Source organism: Tachypleus tridentatus, chromosome 9, assembly GCF_004210375.1.
Source record: "Tachypleus tridentatus isolate NWPU-2018 chromosome 9, ASM421037v1, whole genome shotgun sequence".
Classification (NCBI taxonomy): Eukaryota; Metazoa; Arthropoda; class Merostomata; order Xiphosura; family Limulidae; genus Tachypleus; species Tachypleus tridentatus.
The window spans coordinates 69662742-69681837 of record NC_134833.1 but is presented as its reverse complement, the minus strand read 5'-3'; the positions used below and the strand labels follow the sequence as shown (position 1 = coordinate 69681837).

Genomic DNA, 19096 nt, shown 5'->3' with positions numbered 1-19096 from the left:
CCAGGGCAGTTACTTCATTAAGTGTTAATAATCTGAGATAACATACAAAGAAGTTGGCAATTCATGAATCTTAGTGAGTTAATACATTATATCAGGTTGTGACTTGCAGGAATATAGTTAGTCCAGCATTTTCAGTAATAGTGTATGATTTTACCTTCCTGTATATTTATTCTGTTTTATAGCAATAGTTTTGATAAAATAATGTAACAAACACCTCTATGAGTGAAATGTTTGTCTAACAAAGTTCACATTTTTAATTTTATTTCCTTTTCTCCATTGCTGCCGCTCTTAGGCAATCAATACTACGAGTTTACAAGTATATTAAAACCATCTTTACTACTTGAACTTTTGTATTTGAGAAGTATTAGTAGTTTCCCTACTTTTAAAACTATAACATGTGAAAAAAATCAATAACAGTGTTGGTTAATTTCATTATTGTTCTTGTTTTATGCAATTAGAACACTATTTTGATCTTGTATTTTATGTTTTGTCCAATTATCATTATCATGTCCAATGATGGTGAAGTAAAAAAAAAACAACCAAAATCTTGCATGGCTATATTTATATGCAATAAACATCTCATGAGGTTATATTAACAAGAAAAATTAAAATACTACAGCAGGAATTTTGAATCTGTTTAAAGAAAGAGAGCAATTGCACTGTGAAAGTAATAAACAAATTATGTTAATTCTGTTCCAAATATTTTTATATACCTTACATTAAAAATGTAAAGTTTGAGTAAAATGCAAACTTGAGATTTTTTAAAAAATATATAAAGAGCTTTGTAAAGCTTTCTTTCAATATCATTTATATAATGATAGTGAAATGGCATAACTTAATTTGTAGATTAAGTTTTGATAGCATTACATACACAAAGTGAATAAAACTGGCAGCTTTAGTTAAATAGTAAAGTTAAAAAATGTTTTCACTTGTATATATGAGCATGAACAGACATGAACACAAGTTTTGTTTCGTGACTTGTTTATGTTCAAAGCATTAAATAAAGCAGTATGAATAGTTTCATAACTACCCCTATTTTATATTTATTAGTAACTTGTAAAGTAATACTGTAACATAATAATTAACTTCCGATAAAATTATGTTACCTGCATAGATCAGAACTGAACACATATCCAGTAATTTGTAGTCAGTTAAGTATTATGTTCAAAATATATCACTTATAATGACTAAACATATTTGACATGGATTAAATTGAATTACTTTAAAGTTATCATTGTTACCTAGTAATATTCACTTAGATTTACAATATAATTGTACACCTGTTTTTAGCACATCTGTTGCTTTCTGTTACCAAAATCCTTAAACCAAAATGTTTTACTGATCTGACATATAATTTATTTTGTTAATTTACATTCTACGTTTGGACACTCCTTTGATAAAAGCAGTCAAATCAGCAGTTTTATAAAACATTGATTTAAGAGTGTTATACATTCCAAGTCTTCAATGGCAACTCTTTTTACTTTATATTTTATATAATGTTCAGAATTAATTAATTTGATTTGAAAAACAATTGCAATGATGACACATTTCTCTGTGTTAAAATTTATTGTAAAAGTGCTGTGTAAAAGTCTGTAAACATCACTACACTTTCATTTAACACTGCTACCATTTTGAATGTGTGCAGCAGTCAGCTGGTAGATACCTACTTACATCACTCACATATTTTGAAATTAACAACTGTAGACGAGTGGTACGTCATGATTTCAGTTGGACTGAAGCCAAGTAAACAGTACTGTTCTTACTGAAAATGTTTTAGTTAATAAGCTATCTTTACAACAAGTAAGGGATCCCACAACTTTATTGCAGTAGGTGTAATGTTGCTAGATAAATTTTAAAACAGCCCACTTTGCTATCAGGAGTCAAGTACATTTTCATTCAGGTGGTGAAGAAATCAGTGTTAGAATACCTATATTCTAACTCTCTATACCTTACAAGTATAATCTACCATTTTTTCCTTCCTTCATTTGTTTTCATACATAACCATGTACTTCAAACAGGAAAACTACAAAAGTAAGTCTACTCTCATCTACCATAGATAGTCACTTGCTTCAATTGTGAAGAATATACACTTCCCCTATCATCTTGTCTGTGTTTATACAGTTCTGTTTCATATAAGAGGAAAATTATCTTTTTTCTAATCTGATTTACTTTAAAACAGTCACCTGTTTGAAATGAGAAAAAAATTAAACTTTACCTTTTCACATCAGTGTTTTCCTTAGGTTTATATGGGTTAACTTTAGTAATGCTTTTGCACTGCAGAGAATCATCAGTAACACTGTTCAAAAGTTTAATGCAAACTGATAGTAAATTTACAGGTCAAACTGTATCACACAGTCGTAAGTTACTGGAATATTAATTGTCTTCTCAGATTTCTTGGTGTGGTTAAGTTAGCTCCTAAATTCTAATATATATTTTTACTTGAACTTTTCTCATTTTACATAGCAATTGCAGAAATCCTCTCTTTATTCACAAGACATTTTATAAGGTATACATGATTTAGCACGTAGAGCTGGTAATATTGAAGACCACACTCTTTGGTTTTTTTTCAGCAGGTTAAAACCTGAAAACTAGACACTAGAAGTTACACAAAGGTAGCATATGTGATAATGTTATATATATTTCTTTCTTTATAAAAGTAATTTTAGACAAGCAAAGTATTTTGTTCAATTCTTTTGTTTACATGAAATATAAATATCTGAAATTATATTTGTTTGTGAATTTTTTTACAATAGCTAGTGCCTTTTACATTGTTACATTCAATCAATAAATACAAACTTTTGTAGAAAAATTTCCCACTGATATTGAGTAGGTTTATGATGATAAAAACTAAACAGTTTTTAATACAATGTTTAAAAGATCATTAAAACTCACAATATGGTGGAACAATTAGTTTATGGAAGAAAATACACTTTTAACAAGGGGTGGGAGCTACAAAAAGACTATAACAACTAAAAAAACAACAACAACAATACAATTCAATGTTTTAAACACTAATAAAGAAATATGTTTTGACATATCTGTTCCATAGGACTAACTCAGTTATACATAAACATGCGTAAGGGACAAAATAATATAAAGATATATGGCAAACCTATGTTTAAAATTAGGAAATACTAAAATTTGTTCAACTAAATAGGAACTTTAGCCAAGTTTGTAAGCCATTCAACATGCCATTGTAAACATAATGTTCTAGGGTCAACTTTGGATAGACTATATTATTCTATTGATGTGTTACACAGAAAAGGATTAATATACCTAAAATTGCCCCATCATAAATTTTCGAAAACAACAATAAAACTTTATAATGTGTTACGACTTCAAGTACACATAACTAGTACAGTGTTAAAATTGTATTGGGCCAGATAAGAATTGAAAGTTATTTTAGAAGTTTTATGATATTCTTGTTTAATAGTTAATATTAATAGTTATATATAATAGCTGATCACAAAGTTTTTCTCCTGAAGAAATGGAAATACAAACAAACAACTAACAAAGCGTGAATACTAATAACTGCTATTAATAAAGTTTAATCTACAGTACCCTCTTACAACAAAGGGTGAATAATAATGTCTGCTATTGTAAAGTTTAAACTACAATACTTTCTAACAACAAAGGGTAAACAACGTTTGCTATTAATAATGTTTAAATTACAGTACCTTCTAACAACAAAGGGTGAATAATGTTTCCACCTAATGAGATAAGCTGAATAACAATGCTCTTGTTGCTTTAGTTGAAATTACACGACACTTTAATGACGTAGAGTAAATAACAATATATCTTCATAAAGCCTCAACTACAATACACTAAGGGATCTAGCAATTTCTTCTATTGATTAATGATAAAGCGTAGATAAGGATGTCTCTTACTGCTACAATTAAAACTATCACTTCTTGTGACGAAAGGTATGTAATAATGTCTATTGTTGATGATCTAGGTAAGGGACATTTTGGAAAAGAGAACATGATAACTTATAACTATCTGGTTTGTAAGATATACAAATGGTTTAAAGAAGAAAAAATATTTGTACTGATAAGAGTTAAGACTGTATTAGAATATTCTATTTTAACTATGGTGACACTTCAGGTTAAGTTAAATTTTAAATTTCTCCTCATTATGAGAGTTGAATCTAAATGTTTTTCTTTTTTTTTAAATGTAACACCAGAAATGTTCATAATAAACCAAACTAATTCTTACAATAAAATTTCAAACAGTCAAGTGAAAAGTGAAAATGACTATCAGTAACCTTTTAATTAGCAATAATCATTTATTAGGCATCTACTTGGTAATACATTTACTATAAATGGTATTGACATGATACTAAAACAGCCAAATTTTTAAGCCATTCAAAACATTTTTAACACAGAATGTGTAGGAACTTAGATGAAAAAAAAACAAACAATTATTTCATGTCAAATTGTTTTTATAACTTTTCCTGTGTAAATAAATGTTAAAATTATTTGCATAAATGTGCATAAAAAGTTAGAGAACCTTAAAACATAAACAATACAAGAAATAAAGTAATATTTGAACTAAAATTCTCTTATATTTTTGGCACTCTTAAACTCACAAGAAAAATATCTTAAATTTCAAAGCATCAGGTTAATATAAAATTAAATAAATCAGACACCCAACAAAACATACATTACTGTATTAAGTAACTTCTAGTTATATAATTTTGTAAACCTCTTATAAATCTATTTGTCACCCAAGTTCAGACTATTAAAAACTAACAAGTTTGTAATTAGTATGTTTGCAGAATAAGCTGGCAAAAACAATGAAAAATTAGTTTTTTTTAAAAACACATGTCCAATTAGTCTAATCTATTTGCATCATTTCTGATACCGATAAGCAAGATGAGTACTGCTTAAGTTATCAGAATTCAAACCAGAATTATGCGTGTATTTGCATAAAACCAGCATCTCAGTATCCTTATAATTAAGAAGTGAGGAGAGAAAACATAAAAACAGGTACTCAACATAACCTTCAGGATAGATTCAGTAATCATCTTCATGTATCACATACTCAATATAACTTTCAACTTCATGCATCACATAATCAACCTGACAACTTTCAGAATAGATTCAGTAATCAAATTTGTATAATGTAATCATCAGCACTCCCAAAATACATCCACTTTCACACATAATTCAAAGCATCATCCACTATATCACTACCATAATACACATTGTGACAAGTTTCATACACTATTTCAAACATCATTCTTAGAATACATACAATAATATTTTTTGATACAAAAGTTTAGAACCTCAGAAATTACTGAGGTTATCCTAAGTATTCATCTAATGTAAGCTTAGGATAACATGCACACACCTTTACATATTACCATACAATAAACAAAATACCTTCAGAAAAGAAAAATTAAAACATGTTGTGGGGAATTTAAAAACTCTCTTAAATATTACACACTTTTGTAATGAAAAACAAAAATACATTAAAATATTAAACACAATATTAAGAGTTAAGGTATTAAAATAAAAATGTAAATACTGTAAAGAAAATAATTTTTAATATTATATGAAACAAAGATATGTATGAAAAGATTTCAACAGAAGAACATAAAAAGAAGCCATTAAGTGGTTAGAAAACATGCATAAAATAGATTATTGGCTAGCATAACGAAAAGTATTGAATAAACTCCAGTTTCTTAGAGGTCAGCTCAAAGAGAAAGTGAGTCCTACCTTCTCTGTGATTGTATCCTGAAGAACAAACAGTGAGGAAATAACTAAGCAAGCAGTGTTATGATAACATAATTCAAGTTTTAATATGTTTCTGAATAAAATATTTATTTTGCTATAGCAACTTAAGTAAGACATTTTAACAGATATTAAAAGTTATGCAGAGCTTAACAATTCACAGTATTATTTACTAAAAAGAGCAACATGAATAAGTTTCAATATCCTTTTCATAATTAATATTATAAGAGAAAAGTAAATAAAAATAATTGCATGCCAGTCATTACATTTGAGTCATATATCAAGTCTGATTGCAATCAAATGGCTAACTGAAAACTAAAATAAAAATAGCCAATGAATTGTATTTTTGGTTTACTGGAATAAAGGTAAATGAAAGAAAAATAGCAAAATAACAATAATCATAAATTGGATGCATGCCATTAACATAACAAAGTTTTGGGACAGCATAGATCTATTGGTTTATCTTGGCTGTTCCATCTTCTAAACTAAACCAAAAACCAAATTTACAAAATAATCTTATCATTCACACACCTATCCAGCTTTTTCTTTAATTCACTTAGATTTACGGCCCCCACAACATTCAAAGGCAACTCATTTCAAAGGCCAACCACCCCAGTAGAAAAATAACAAACCTTTCTTAGCTAAAGGTGACTCAATTAACACCAAAATTTATGTTTATTTGCTCTGGTCTCACTACTATCACTGTTAAATATTAAAAAAGGATGATATATCAACACCATCAGTTCCATTCACAATCTAAAACATCTCAGTCAGATATCTTCCAAACTCTTCCTTTTTCAAAAGAAAACAATTTGAGAGATTGCTCCTTATTGACAACCCCTCCATCCCAGGTACCATTCTAGTAACCCTTCTCTGAACCATTTCCAAAAATTCAATGCCTTTTCTCTGGTAAGAAGCCCTTGATTTAATAGAATATTCCAAATATAGCCTAACCAGTGACCTATACAATAAAATTATAAACTCTTTATACTTATATTCAATATTTCTGAAGATACAACCTAAAATGCTATTTGATCTATCACTTACAACAGCACACTGCTTTGATAGCTTTAGACACTGATTAGCTATTATACCAAGATTCCTTTTTTTTTTTTATAACACTGTTAAGGTTATTTCCATCCAAATTATAGTTGTAATTATGATAATCCACATGCCTTTTTTTGTATTTATTATAATTAAAACTCATATACCATTTACTTGTCCAACTCAATAAATGATCTGAATACTTTTTTACATTAGCAGCTTTCTCTTCACAGGCAGCAAGACACAAGATCTTAACATTATCTGCAAATGTAAGTAATTTATTGAACATTCCTTCACTCATGGCATTGATGTAAATCAAAAGGAGCACACCACTCACAACATTAACCCACTTTGACTGAGGTACATTTGTAACAACCCTCTCTAACATTCTTCCATCCAGTCAACTGTTTTTCTCCAATTTACTAACACATCTCCCAACATCTATAGAGATAATTTTCTTTACAAGTATTTTATGAGGTACCTTGTCAAATGCTTTCTGAAAATCCAGATACACCAAATCTATACTCTTACCCTCATCTACATGAGCAGTAACATTTTCAATTAATGTCAAACAATTTGTAAGGCAGGTTTGTTTGTTTTTCCTTTACTGAAACAATTTTGACTGTCTAATAAATTTCTAAAATTTATTAAATGACTTTGCAAAGCATCTTTTATCAGATTTTACAATTTTTTTTCCACAACTGATGTAGGACTAATGGGTCTATAATTACTGCAACAAATGTGATCGCCTCTCCTGAAAGAAGAAGTTACATTAGTTAACTTCCAATACTCTGATACCTGCTCAATATTCAAAACCTGAAAAAAATAGTAGCAAGTGACTCATATATCATATCTTTAACCTCCTTCAAAATGCCGTAATCTGAGGGTCGCGGGTTCGCGCCCGCGTTGCGCTAAACATGCTCACCCTCCCAACCGTGGGGGTGTATAATGTTACGGTCAATCCCACTATTCGTTGGTAAAGAGTAGCCCAAGAGTTGGCGGTGGGTGGTGATGACTAGCTGCCTTCCCTCTAGTCTTACACTGCTAAATTAGGGACGGCTAGCACAGATAGCCCTCGAGTAGCTTTGTGGGAAATTTCCAAACAAACAAACAAACAAACAAACAAATCCTTCAAAATGCTTAGGGAAATATTACCTGGCCCAGGATCCTTAACATTTTTTTAAACTTTCGAAATATTTCTTAACATGCTAAGAATTAACAAGCTCATCTTGTTTGATCTTGTTCCTTTCTACCAACTGTTGAAAAAGCGAAATGCTGCACAAATCTTCATTTGTAAAACCCAAAGAAAAAGCAAGAGTTAATAATCCAGTTATCTTACAACCATTGGATATGAGCCTCAGTTAAATTAAGCAATAAGTATGCTTTTTTCATATTAATAACACATCAAGTTTCTGTGGCTTTCTTATGCAGAAATAACAGAATCAGTAGTGTAATGAAAATGTATACTTAATATAATACATTTTCCATCACAAACAAAACATTTATCACATCCATGCTTCTCTTCCTTTTCTAGCTTCCTCTTATCTTCTTCAAGTTTTTTCTGGTAGACTCTGGCATAACATCAAGTATTTGTAATTCTCACTGAGTGAAGATAAAATCCAACAATTTTCTGATGAAAATCAACACCACCAACTAGTAATGAAAACAAAAAATCAAATTTAGATCTGTTAAGACATAAACAGTTAATATTATAAAAACATTAAGAAAAAATTAAAATGATTAAGCTCATCACGAGAGGAAAAGCAACGGAAATTGGTTTTTATGATTTGATTACCCACAATGCCACCAGACATACCAGTTGAATTTCTGTGAACAAATGAACTTGAATGATTTCTACAGAATAGGATATGATCAAATAACTACATAAAAAAAAGAAAATATTTTATTCATCAGTTCTCTGTTTGCTTGACAATGGTAAAAAACTTTAAAATTTAATTTAGTTTGCGTATAAGTCTGATGCACAAGAATGCTTAACCACTAGAAACAGCACTTACGAAAACATTACAACGAGTAAGAAACAATAGCTTGCACTACAATATGTTAAACAGGTTTAATACGGACTTAAGATTGAAATAAGCACATCTCTACTTCAAACTGTATACAGGTAGTCACAACTAAAATGCAGGTTCTAGGATACATTGTTTGTGTGCAAGTTCTCTGTTCCAAACAGGATATTATGTTGTTGTATTTTCCCAGTCTTAATTATAATAAATCAATGAATTAAAATATGTCTTGAACTTTATTTTAAGAAAATGCACCTTCTTATTTTTGGACTTTAGTGGGGTTGCACAATAGAACAGTTAATATTATTAATAGCACAACAAGTAATTATATAACCAAATGACAAACCTGTAGTCCTTTTAATGCAGAAAAAACCCATGTACAGAAACACACCAAACTGCACTGGCATAGGAATGAACTAATAAAAAAAGAAGTTTTGCTTCATATATTCCACTAGAATAGACTAGATGGGATATTTGAAAAACTACATATCGTAAACTGTTTTTGTTTGTTGCATGGTACAATGAATGATCAAAATATTAAAAACTATTTACATTGCACATAAATAAGTTTAGTTTTGCTGTTTACACAAATATGACCAGCAAGAAATAAATCACAATGTATTCTGCTTGCACGAGTGAACTACAAAGACGTAAACTACAGTTTTAATATTCTGTTCACATTTTGAATAAAACTGTTCTACCAACATAAAAATTTGTAGTATAAAATGTTGGATAACTGTCAAAATTAAATCACATAATTAAATATATTTTACAAAAGATTTTAACTGGTACATCCAAAATAATTAACACTTTACAGAAAGATTAAGCTTAAATTACATTAAAACTAATATAAAACTTTTGGTATTACATAAATTAATTTGTTATTGGTAACAACTTAGGTAAAAAAATAAATATATATGTAACAAAGTTTAAAAGCTTTTTAACCTCAGTTACAGTAACCATCAAAAAGTTATGCAGAATAAACATTGTATGTACCTTAAGCTCAAACACAATTGTCATGTATTAATTTGTGCTATAATGTATATAATTCTGCTCTTAGCAAATGTAAGAATAAAGTGATTACACATGACCAACCTTTAACAATCTGGTGAAGAGGACAGATAAGCCCACCAAAATGAAAATTAGCAAGTGAGTAACTCGCTGTTTTCTGCAACAGAATATCAAAATAAATAAATAAAAAATGTGCTGTCATCAGAAATAATACTGTGCACTAGACAATAACAGATTATATAACAAACTTGTGTGAAAAGAAATATGAATTATCAGCTTTACATTTTTAACCTTCACTAGCTGTTATCACAATTTTTTAAACACACTACCATCACATTTCATTTCTAATAGAACATGTTAAGACTGATAACGTTTCAATAAAAAAAAAAAATCTTTTAATGCCTGGAATAATTCAACTCAGTATTAAAAAGAGTCCTTTCTACCACAGAAGTAGTTTTATGGTTAAAGATCATATTGTAATATATAGTAATATAAATATAGTGAGGAATAACGTTATTCAGTTATGGAACTCAGTTTCTCTATTACTGTGAAAGTTTATATCTTGTAAAGGTAAGTTTATTGTTAAGTTTCTGTATAGCAGAGATATAAATGGTTATAATTCCCACTTCCTGTGTTAACTGTAATGCATACTAATGAATATTGTTTCCATAATCTAAAAAGTAGAAGCTTAGCTCCAAAGGTTATAATCTGTATGTGGTACTCAGATAAACTAATCTCCAAAAAAAAAAAGTACCTAGAATACACACTAAAGAATGTGAGTCTGCATCTTCCTGTTTTGAAGAGCAGAAAGACTCAGTTTACAAGAATCACTGGTCAGTGGGGATGAATTAAAATCCCAATCTACTTTACTTATGAAGTCCATGAGTGGCTATCCTCAGTAGACAATACCTGAACAGGGAGGATACATCAATATAATGCAAATAATATGCAGTGAACATACTGTAAGTTGTACACATTCTTGTTTGTATAATCTCCTCTAAAAGACAGCAGATCTGAGAAGTGAAAAATAAAGTAACATGATGTATCTGGTGAGAAGACATGTGAAACAGCTGACAATCTTTCCATCAACTATTTAGAATAAGTCAGATGGATGAGGTGCCAAACCCACCAAGTAAGTATAATAAGAGAAAGATCATGGGAAACAGAGGAATTCCAGGGTATAAAGTGATGAGAACAGGAACCCCCTAAAGAATTCAGTTTGAGACAAAGAAAAAGGAAGGAAATTTACAGAACATGAAAGACAATTAGAATTGGAGCAGGACTATAAATGGGAAATAGAAAGAAGAAGAGAGGAGAAAACAACCCTCATGAACAGCAGATGTCTTGGGAAGGAAAGAATGATCAAGAAAAAGAGAACATGAGAAGCATGATAAAGAGTGCTGGAAAAATTAATAGAATAAATATCAGAATGACAATGACCACAAGGAAATAAGTCTCAAGAGAAAGGTGGTACAAAGAACACAAAGCAACAGGTTCAAAAGGAGAATGGGCAAGGGCATGAAGAATGACACAGACATCCCAGTTCAGAAGTTTAAATAAACAGGGCAGACAAACAACATGAAATGAATGGAAAAGAAAAGAAATGCCAGAGAAGAAGAAGGATTTATGAAAACAGGAGAAGAAAAAAGTGTAGAACAGAGCAGCACAGTAACTAGAAACAGTGGACAAAGACAAACCTTGATCAAATAGTCAGGTAAAGACCCTGGACACATGAGAAACTGAAAAATAGAAAGAACAGAATCTCTGGCAAATGGGCCATTGACAAAAGGTAGAATAGTGACACTAATACACAGACAATGACAAAGGACATACAGATTAGATAAAAAGGAAGATACACAGATATTAAGTCCTTTAAAGTTGGCAATGGACCAGACAAAAGGTATGTGTGATGATGGAATTTCGCAATATGTATGTAAAGACAAACCTGACAATGACCAAAGAAGGTCAAAATGTTGTTTGCTCCTCTATATAGAGCTTTCTCTACCCACACAAGTCGTTTTTACATATATACTTTTCTCTACAAGTGGGTTTTCTTTTCATCATGGAGTATGGCAATGTTTGGATGAAATATATCTGATCAAGGTTGCCAGAGTGGAGACCTGGAGAGGTAAGGGAAGAAGTTGCTGTGTCAATAAGGGCTGAAGTAAAAGGATACTATGACTGAGCAGGCCAATACAAAACAAGTAACAACACACAGCTGGGAGAAGTCTGTATGATAAAAAGAACCTTGCAGAGAAGCCTGACTGGAAAGTAAGCAAAGAGATGAAAGCTCCTCCATCCTGACTGAATGCATCTACCCTCAGAGCTATGGGGTGTAGGACAAACACCTAAAGAAAGGAAGTTTGTCATTCCAATGGGTTGTACAAATTCATCACTATGGGGTGTACCCAGATGAGAACAATCTCACACCACAGAAAGAACTTGGCTGGGGCAAGATGAAATGTGTGCAACCAGATTCATGACACCTGAAACATGACAAACCAAGACTGTGATGTTGTAGTTGTGAGTCCAATATATGTGAGCTGTCCCTTGTTCGGAGATAACTGATGACAGTTACATTGTCAGAATGAATCTTAACAACCTGCCCTCAGAAAAATGGGAAGAAATGCATGAGAGCCTGACAAACTGCCAACAGTTCCAACTGGTTGATAGGGTATGTTGATTTTTTGATGGACCACCAATCCAAAATCTCCAACCCACCAAAACACATCTGGTGAAAAAAGCATGAGGTGAAAGAAGAAGAATCCCCACAGTGTTAAGAGCCCTGTTGAGCCACCAAACAAGACTGGCCTTGATCCTTGGAAGAAGAATAACCCAGGGGATCACAGGATATGTTCTACTGGCAGAGATGCCAACTGTTTCAAATGACTGAGTGTAATGATTGTAGACAGAGCCCTTTGTCATTTGCAGCTACTAGGCCTGACCAATGTCTCTAAGCTGTTTATTATATTATCATTATAACTATTATTATTTATTACTGCTATAAATTGCTCATTTATGACTGTGTTTTGTATATTTAATAAATACATTTTAAAAAATTCTTTTGAAATTATGTCTTTTATTCAGTTCAGTAAAGAGTTGTAACCTGGCCCCACCTACCCATGGAAAGACGTCCTATCACAAATAACAGTGAGGCAAAGAGAAAAAAGAATGTGCATAGGAAAGGAAACATCAGGAGTGGGGAAAAGGGTGGGGCAAAGAACAATGAGCACAGAGCAATAGAACAGGCAAGCAAACACTGAGCGGAATCAGTTGGGAGGACACACGAGAAGCAAGGAAGAACAAAGAAAAATGGAATATCACCACAAGTCTTTGGACTCCAAAGACACAGAAAAATCCCAAAAACCATTTCATAATGAATATATGGGGAGATGCACCCCTGCAAGTAATGCATCTCTCCCGAGTAAATCTCAACAACACAAAATCCAAGTTGTGAGGAACAATACTGAAACCAGCAATCAGCTCATCCCACAGTAGACTACATGAAGGTCTGGAGATTGGTTGAAAACTGATCAGAAGACTAGAAGGGCTGAGACAACAACTGTAAAGAAAAAAGAACACATAAAATATTGGTCCAAAAGCCAATGGGAACAAGGCATTCTCATGCTCCCAACTGTACTTGTGCAACAAAACGTTGATCATGAACAAGAATATTACAAGAGGAAGGAAAATAATAATAATCAGAACAAGACTCTTCTATCAGCAAAAAAGAAGTAGAAGAATCAAAAGCAAGCAGAAGACACAGAATTTGACAAACCTGATCATAAGGTTTAGAAAGGCATGGTTGGCAGACTCTCCTGATTGTCAGTGTTGTGTCATTAGACAGGTAAAAACTGGAGTGGGAAAAATCACGTTGAAATTGTCCTCTCTGTTGATGAAAACCTACTTCAGAAGTGTGGACCTGGAGGAGGGGAAAATGAGCAGAAGAAATAGCAAAAGCATCCAACTCCTATGGAATTAACACTTAAATCTCTTTGTCTGGCATTGGCAACTCACTGCACTGAAGCCTAGTGACATATTTCACCCATATTGATGAAAACTTCTTCACCTGCCACATAAAAAATCAAATTTGTAAGTCCATGTGAATGATATTCCTACTAAATGCGTAAAATACAAGAAAACACCCAAAAATGTAGCAAAATGTGCTTGAAAAACAAATAACAAACACACGTCTGCAGACTGTCGTGTCATCTGCGAAAGTGAGAATTGTGTTGAAATCGTAGAAGCAGCTACCTGCATTAGTATAAAAGGTGCAATGAAATTGGTAGAGGGTGATCAAATGATTAACATATGTTGCTGGAATGACATAAAAAAATAGGGATCTGAGAGACTTGTGCACTGTTCATAAAATTTATCAATGTATTCTACTTATATCACTTCTTTTTCTGTGTGATTAATACATTAGTTACAAATGATGTTTGTTATTTATCTACGTGACCAATGATCATCTGTTTGAAGATTAACTGATTATACATATCAGTTCCATTTTCCTGCATGAATACCAAAATAATCATTCAATCTAAGCAACCTTCTCCAAGATTTTTTAAACTGTCTGAATGCATCACTTTTTATTCATTTACATTAGATGGAAAAATATCTTTTTGTCTTTGTTTTTTCACTATGCAACATCATTAACCAGAAAGTATTAAGTACATGTTATATTTATTTAAAATAAGTTATAGCTTAACATGATAAAACTATTATGCTTAAGACCAGAAAAAACAACTTAACAACAGTAAAATTAAAGCTAAAGATCAGGAAAGTAAACCAGAAAATAATAAAACTAAAAAGGAAAAAGATTATTGTTTGTTTTCTTTTCGTTAAATATATCATACAGTCTATGTACAGGTTTGCATATGCACCTGAAAATAGCATTGCAACTTCAAAACATACACAGCCGGTATTTTAATGGTTATATACTAACCTGGATTAAAATGTAAATATAATCCATGACCTTACAGCAAAATAATTAAATATTACAAACTGTAAAACAATCTGAGAAGAGTGAAAAGTTTAAAACAAGAAAATAATAAAGTTAGAGATAATAAAAAGTTCAAAAAAGGAAAAATAATATTAGAACAGTAAAAACTATGGATTAAAAACAAGAAAACAATCTATAAATAATATACTATATTCTACCATTTTGAAAATAGCTCCTGTATAGTCATATTTGAAAACTATACTCTGAAAACAGTGAAATTTTTCTAAAATTTGAAAATATATTTTGAAATGAATAAAGCTTTTGTTTAATATTTAAAGAAAATATTATGGAAACAGTAAAACTGTAGTCTAAAATTAGAGAAATAGATTTTAAAGATAGTTTGGCCATAATCTAATATTTTAAAAAGAACTGTGATATATGTTGACAATAGTAAATCTGTAATCTACAATGAAACATCTTAAAAACAGTCAATGAACAGTTTATAACTGGATACCTACTAGTATGAAACTCTTTCATTTCAGTGTTATACAAAATATATAAGAATGTGACTGTAACTGTTCCCACTTCAATGAGAAACTTCAAGTTTTGTAGTATTAAGATCAGCACACATGTCAGTAATAGTCATTACCATGATAGGAATAACAATAGCAAAGTTAACGATGACTGCTCTTATCTGTAAAAATTCCAATAAATGGAATGTAAGCTTTTTTTCACAAAGTTAAGGAAAACAGTGTTTATCTTTGAAGCATGAATTCCTTGGGCTGATGGATTTCTATAAAAAAAAACAAGGAGGAAGGAAAAAGAAGTCTACTGTTCTTCAAAGAATAATACAAGTTTGGTAAAAACAAATACTTCACTTTGAAGAATAGTAACTAATGTAAAAAACAAAGTTCATTAATTTTATGGAATAATCTTATTTTGAAATAAACACAATCATTGCATTAATAACATTGTTCTATGCTAAAATCTGATGTGAATGTTACTTCATAAAGTAGTACCATATGCTACCATTGTTATGTTGACACAATAATAGTATTTTTACAAAAAAAAAATAATTCAGTAATTATAACAGCACAATAACCTAACATTGACCTAAGTACCTTTCTCTAACAGCGTTGTTTCCATTTGATCTTCTCTTGGTGTTTTGTTTTCTGTTTGTTGTGTGGTTAGTATAACCTTTGGTTTAGTTATTGTGTTTATTTTATGGATAGTATAATATCTGGTTTAGCTATTGTGTTTGTTTGTTTTTTGAATTTTGCACATAGCTACTCGAGGGATATTTGTGCTAGCCGTCCCTAATTTAGCAGTGTAAGACTAGAGGGAAGGCAGCTAGTCATCACCACCCACCGCCAACTCTTGGGCTACTCTTTTACCAACGAATAGTGGGATTGATTGAAACTTTATAACGCCCCCACGGCTGAAAGGGCGAGCATGTTTGGCGAGACGGGGATGCGAACCGCGACCCTCAGATTACGCGTCGCACGTCTTAACACGCTTGGTCATGCCGGGCCTTATTGTGTTTGTACTGGATCGTAGTTATTATTTTCATAGATTGTTGTATAAGTCGGAAATTTTGGTGTATACAAGTTTTGATTTATGTGTACGTATTTACATACTTAGCATGTATTTATATACACGAGGTTTGTATGTTTCTATGTACACATACACGATATTTATTTGTATACATATATATATATATATTCACTGTCGTTTCGTTTTGTAACTTTAGTGAATTAGGCCAGTCTCAGTCTGGTTTATTACCGTATGTGATTCCAGCTGAACGCACTTAAACTATATTCAGTCTGTTTATAACATCCTGAGAAGCTAGTCTCGAACTTGTGAAATTTGAACAGTTTTGTTTGTATTTTTTACATTCACCACTTCTTTTTGCTAAGTGACAACCAAGATTTGTTGAGTCATGCCTTAGCTCGTAATGCAGTTTTCCGTTTATAGTCATGTCACAGTCATTGCGTTTATTATAGGTTATTTTAAAAATATCTTAGCATGCCACGAAACCTATTAAAACTTTCTTAAATTTGTGATGTTCCACAAAGTTATCAAAATTATCTCGTTAAATGTAGTGACGCAGGAAAACTGAAGTGAAATGGATCTCAGTTCAGAAACTTTCCGTATCGTTCTCAAAATATACACTGGTGTATCAGAAAACATTAAATAATTATCATATTATAAAACTGTGTCTAAACGTTTTTAGCCAAACACAAATATTTAATGTGCTATCAAAACCTCTTAAACTCATTATAGATGATAAAAAAATGTTCCAATAATATCTTCGCATGTCACAAAACCTCTTAATAAATAAAGCGACACAAAACTTAACACACTGATAATGTCACAAGTTTTTTCTAAATTTCTTAGTATGCCACAAAATTCTTTCAAATAAAAATATTTGTTCGCCATCAAATTACTCAAAGATATCTTAGCATGACATAAACCTTTATCAAAAATATTTATATCATTTGTTTGATACAAACTCAAACTTATTTAAATAAAGTACTACAATGTAATAAACTGTATTTTGCCATTAGACTCTTTCGAAATATTTTTAGTACGCTACAATATTTTTTTTTTCAATTTACGATTAAACTCTAAACACGGTGTTAGTATCCCACAACAGAATCGTCTTTTATTTGGCCCAAGAGAAAAAAACTTTCTTGATATAGCAATAAAGCCTTCTCTAAACAAATTTCCGGAATTCCTCTCTCTCTCTCTTCATTAATTATGGTTCATACGATCAAATGCTACAATTTAATATGCAATCGTTGTTAACCGTATGTTACTTGACGAATGATAAAGAGGTCTCGGTTTTAATTATTTAAAACAGTTTTCACTGTAAACCTAACGAGCCTATAAAGTTAAGATGAAATGTTGTTATTGTTTCATGTTACTAGTCATTGATATGTTTATTCCAGTACTATTTCGCTTACTTGTTTAATGTTTCTTTCATCGAAGTGTCCTGTACTTTTGTTGTTTGTATTTCTCGTTAAACACAACATGACACGTTGGGCCCGAAACCTGGCCCTGTAAACTTCAAACTTACCGTCGAATCAAAGGTCACGAGGTGGCGGGTAGAGATCCTTTCCTCTGAAGAATTACTTCATAATCTTTGAGAACTGTCTCAATATTCCTTTTTAGTGAACGGATTTTAGAAAGCGATCTGTGACGGTCTAACTGGTTTGTGCAAATTGTCCAACAAATAAATAAAATTACTTCCAAAACTTTACAATGTGAGTCACAGCGAATATGCGTTACTGTTACGACAGATGAATCGGTAGTTAGAATTTCAAACCTTCTAGTCTCTGTTGATGATTTGTGTGGTTACCACATGTAGATTCTGTTAGTATAGTAACGTTAGTACCTGGTTCACGTGATTTGCGTTTCAAAGGTTTCTCTATGACTCACGTATGATATGTAAAACTATATTTGCTACACCTTTAATATTCCACCCTAATCTGGATTAAGGTCTTCTGTACATAAAGAACATACTTTTGTGTTCGTACTAAGAGCTTTTTATTTTGTTTTGGACATGTCTAGATCTATGTTGAAGTAACTCAATACATTATTAACCTGAAGTATTGTTTCAAATGGCACACGAACCAAATAATTAGATGTCTCACGTCTAACAGTTATTATTAAGGAAATGATTGGTTTCCTTAAAATTAGGCTGTTACACATAATAACAAAACAATTGATATCCTTTTTCGTTGTTCTGAACGCTAGCAGTTTTCGTAGAACGTTAGCTGTCGTTTTTCGGACCTTTCTCTGTTAAACTAGAATTTTCGAATGTCGGAAATAATCGTTGTGACTTAGACACAACACAGACTTTAGTTGTAATTAAAATTTAATTTCTTCCGGTTTCTAAAAGACGTCCATAGCGAATAAAGGTTATTGACCTACGCTAACTAAACTAGCACGTATTCCTTCCTCGGGGAACTTTGTCTCTTAGCCGCTTTAAAATGGCGTCTGTGCCATGCTAACTTGACAAGTTATTTACGTTACAGTTTTATAGCTTTGAAACAAAAAAAAATGACTTGGTCATTCGAATACTGCATGTAATACACGTTACTTTATACTTAAAGAATTTTAAAAAATCACTTGCGCAAACAGTAATATGAGGTAAAGGGTAACTTATCACTTGTACTATGATTTTATAAAGTACAGCAGAGCAATGTCGAAACATTACCACATTTCATTCCACTGAACAAATTACGTTTTGTTTAAGAGAATAAGAGCCGAGTGGAACTTGTAGACACGACATTTTAAACTAGATCAACACAAGTTACAATATATTAAATATACAT

At 31.4% G+C, this 19096-nt stretch overlaps 1 long non-coding RNA gene across 1 annotated transcript; it reads right to left on the bottom strand.

Moving 5' to 3' along the window:
- Window positions 1-2486: 2486 nt before the first annotated feature.
- On the bottom strand, window positions 2487-18245 carry LOC143225441 (uncharacterized). Its single transcript, XR_013013853.1, has 4 exons — window positions 17836-18245; window positions 9899-9971; window positions 9150-9219; window positions 2487-8432 (listed from the first exon to the last, which is right to left on the bottom strand). It is a non-coding gene; the product is annotated as an uncharacterized LOC143225441 (long non-coding RNA).
- Window positions 18246-19096: the final 851 nt, after the last annotated feature.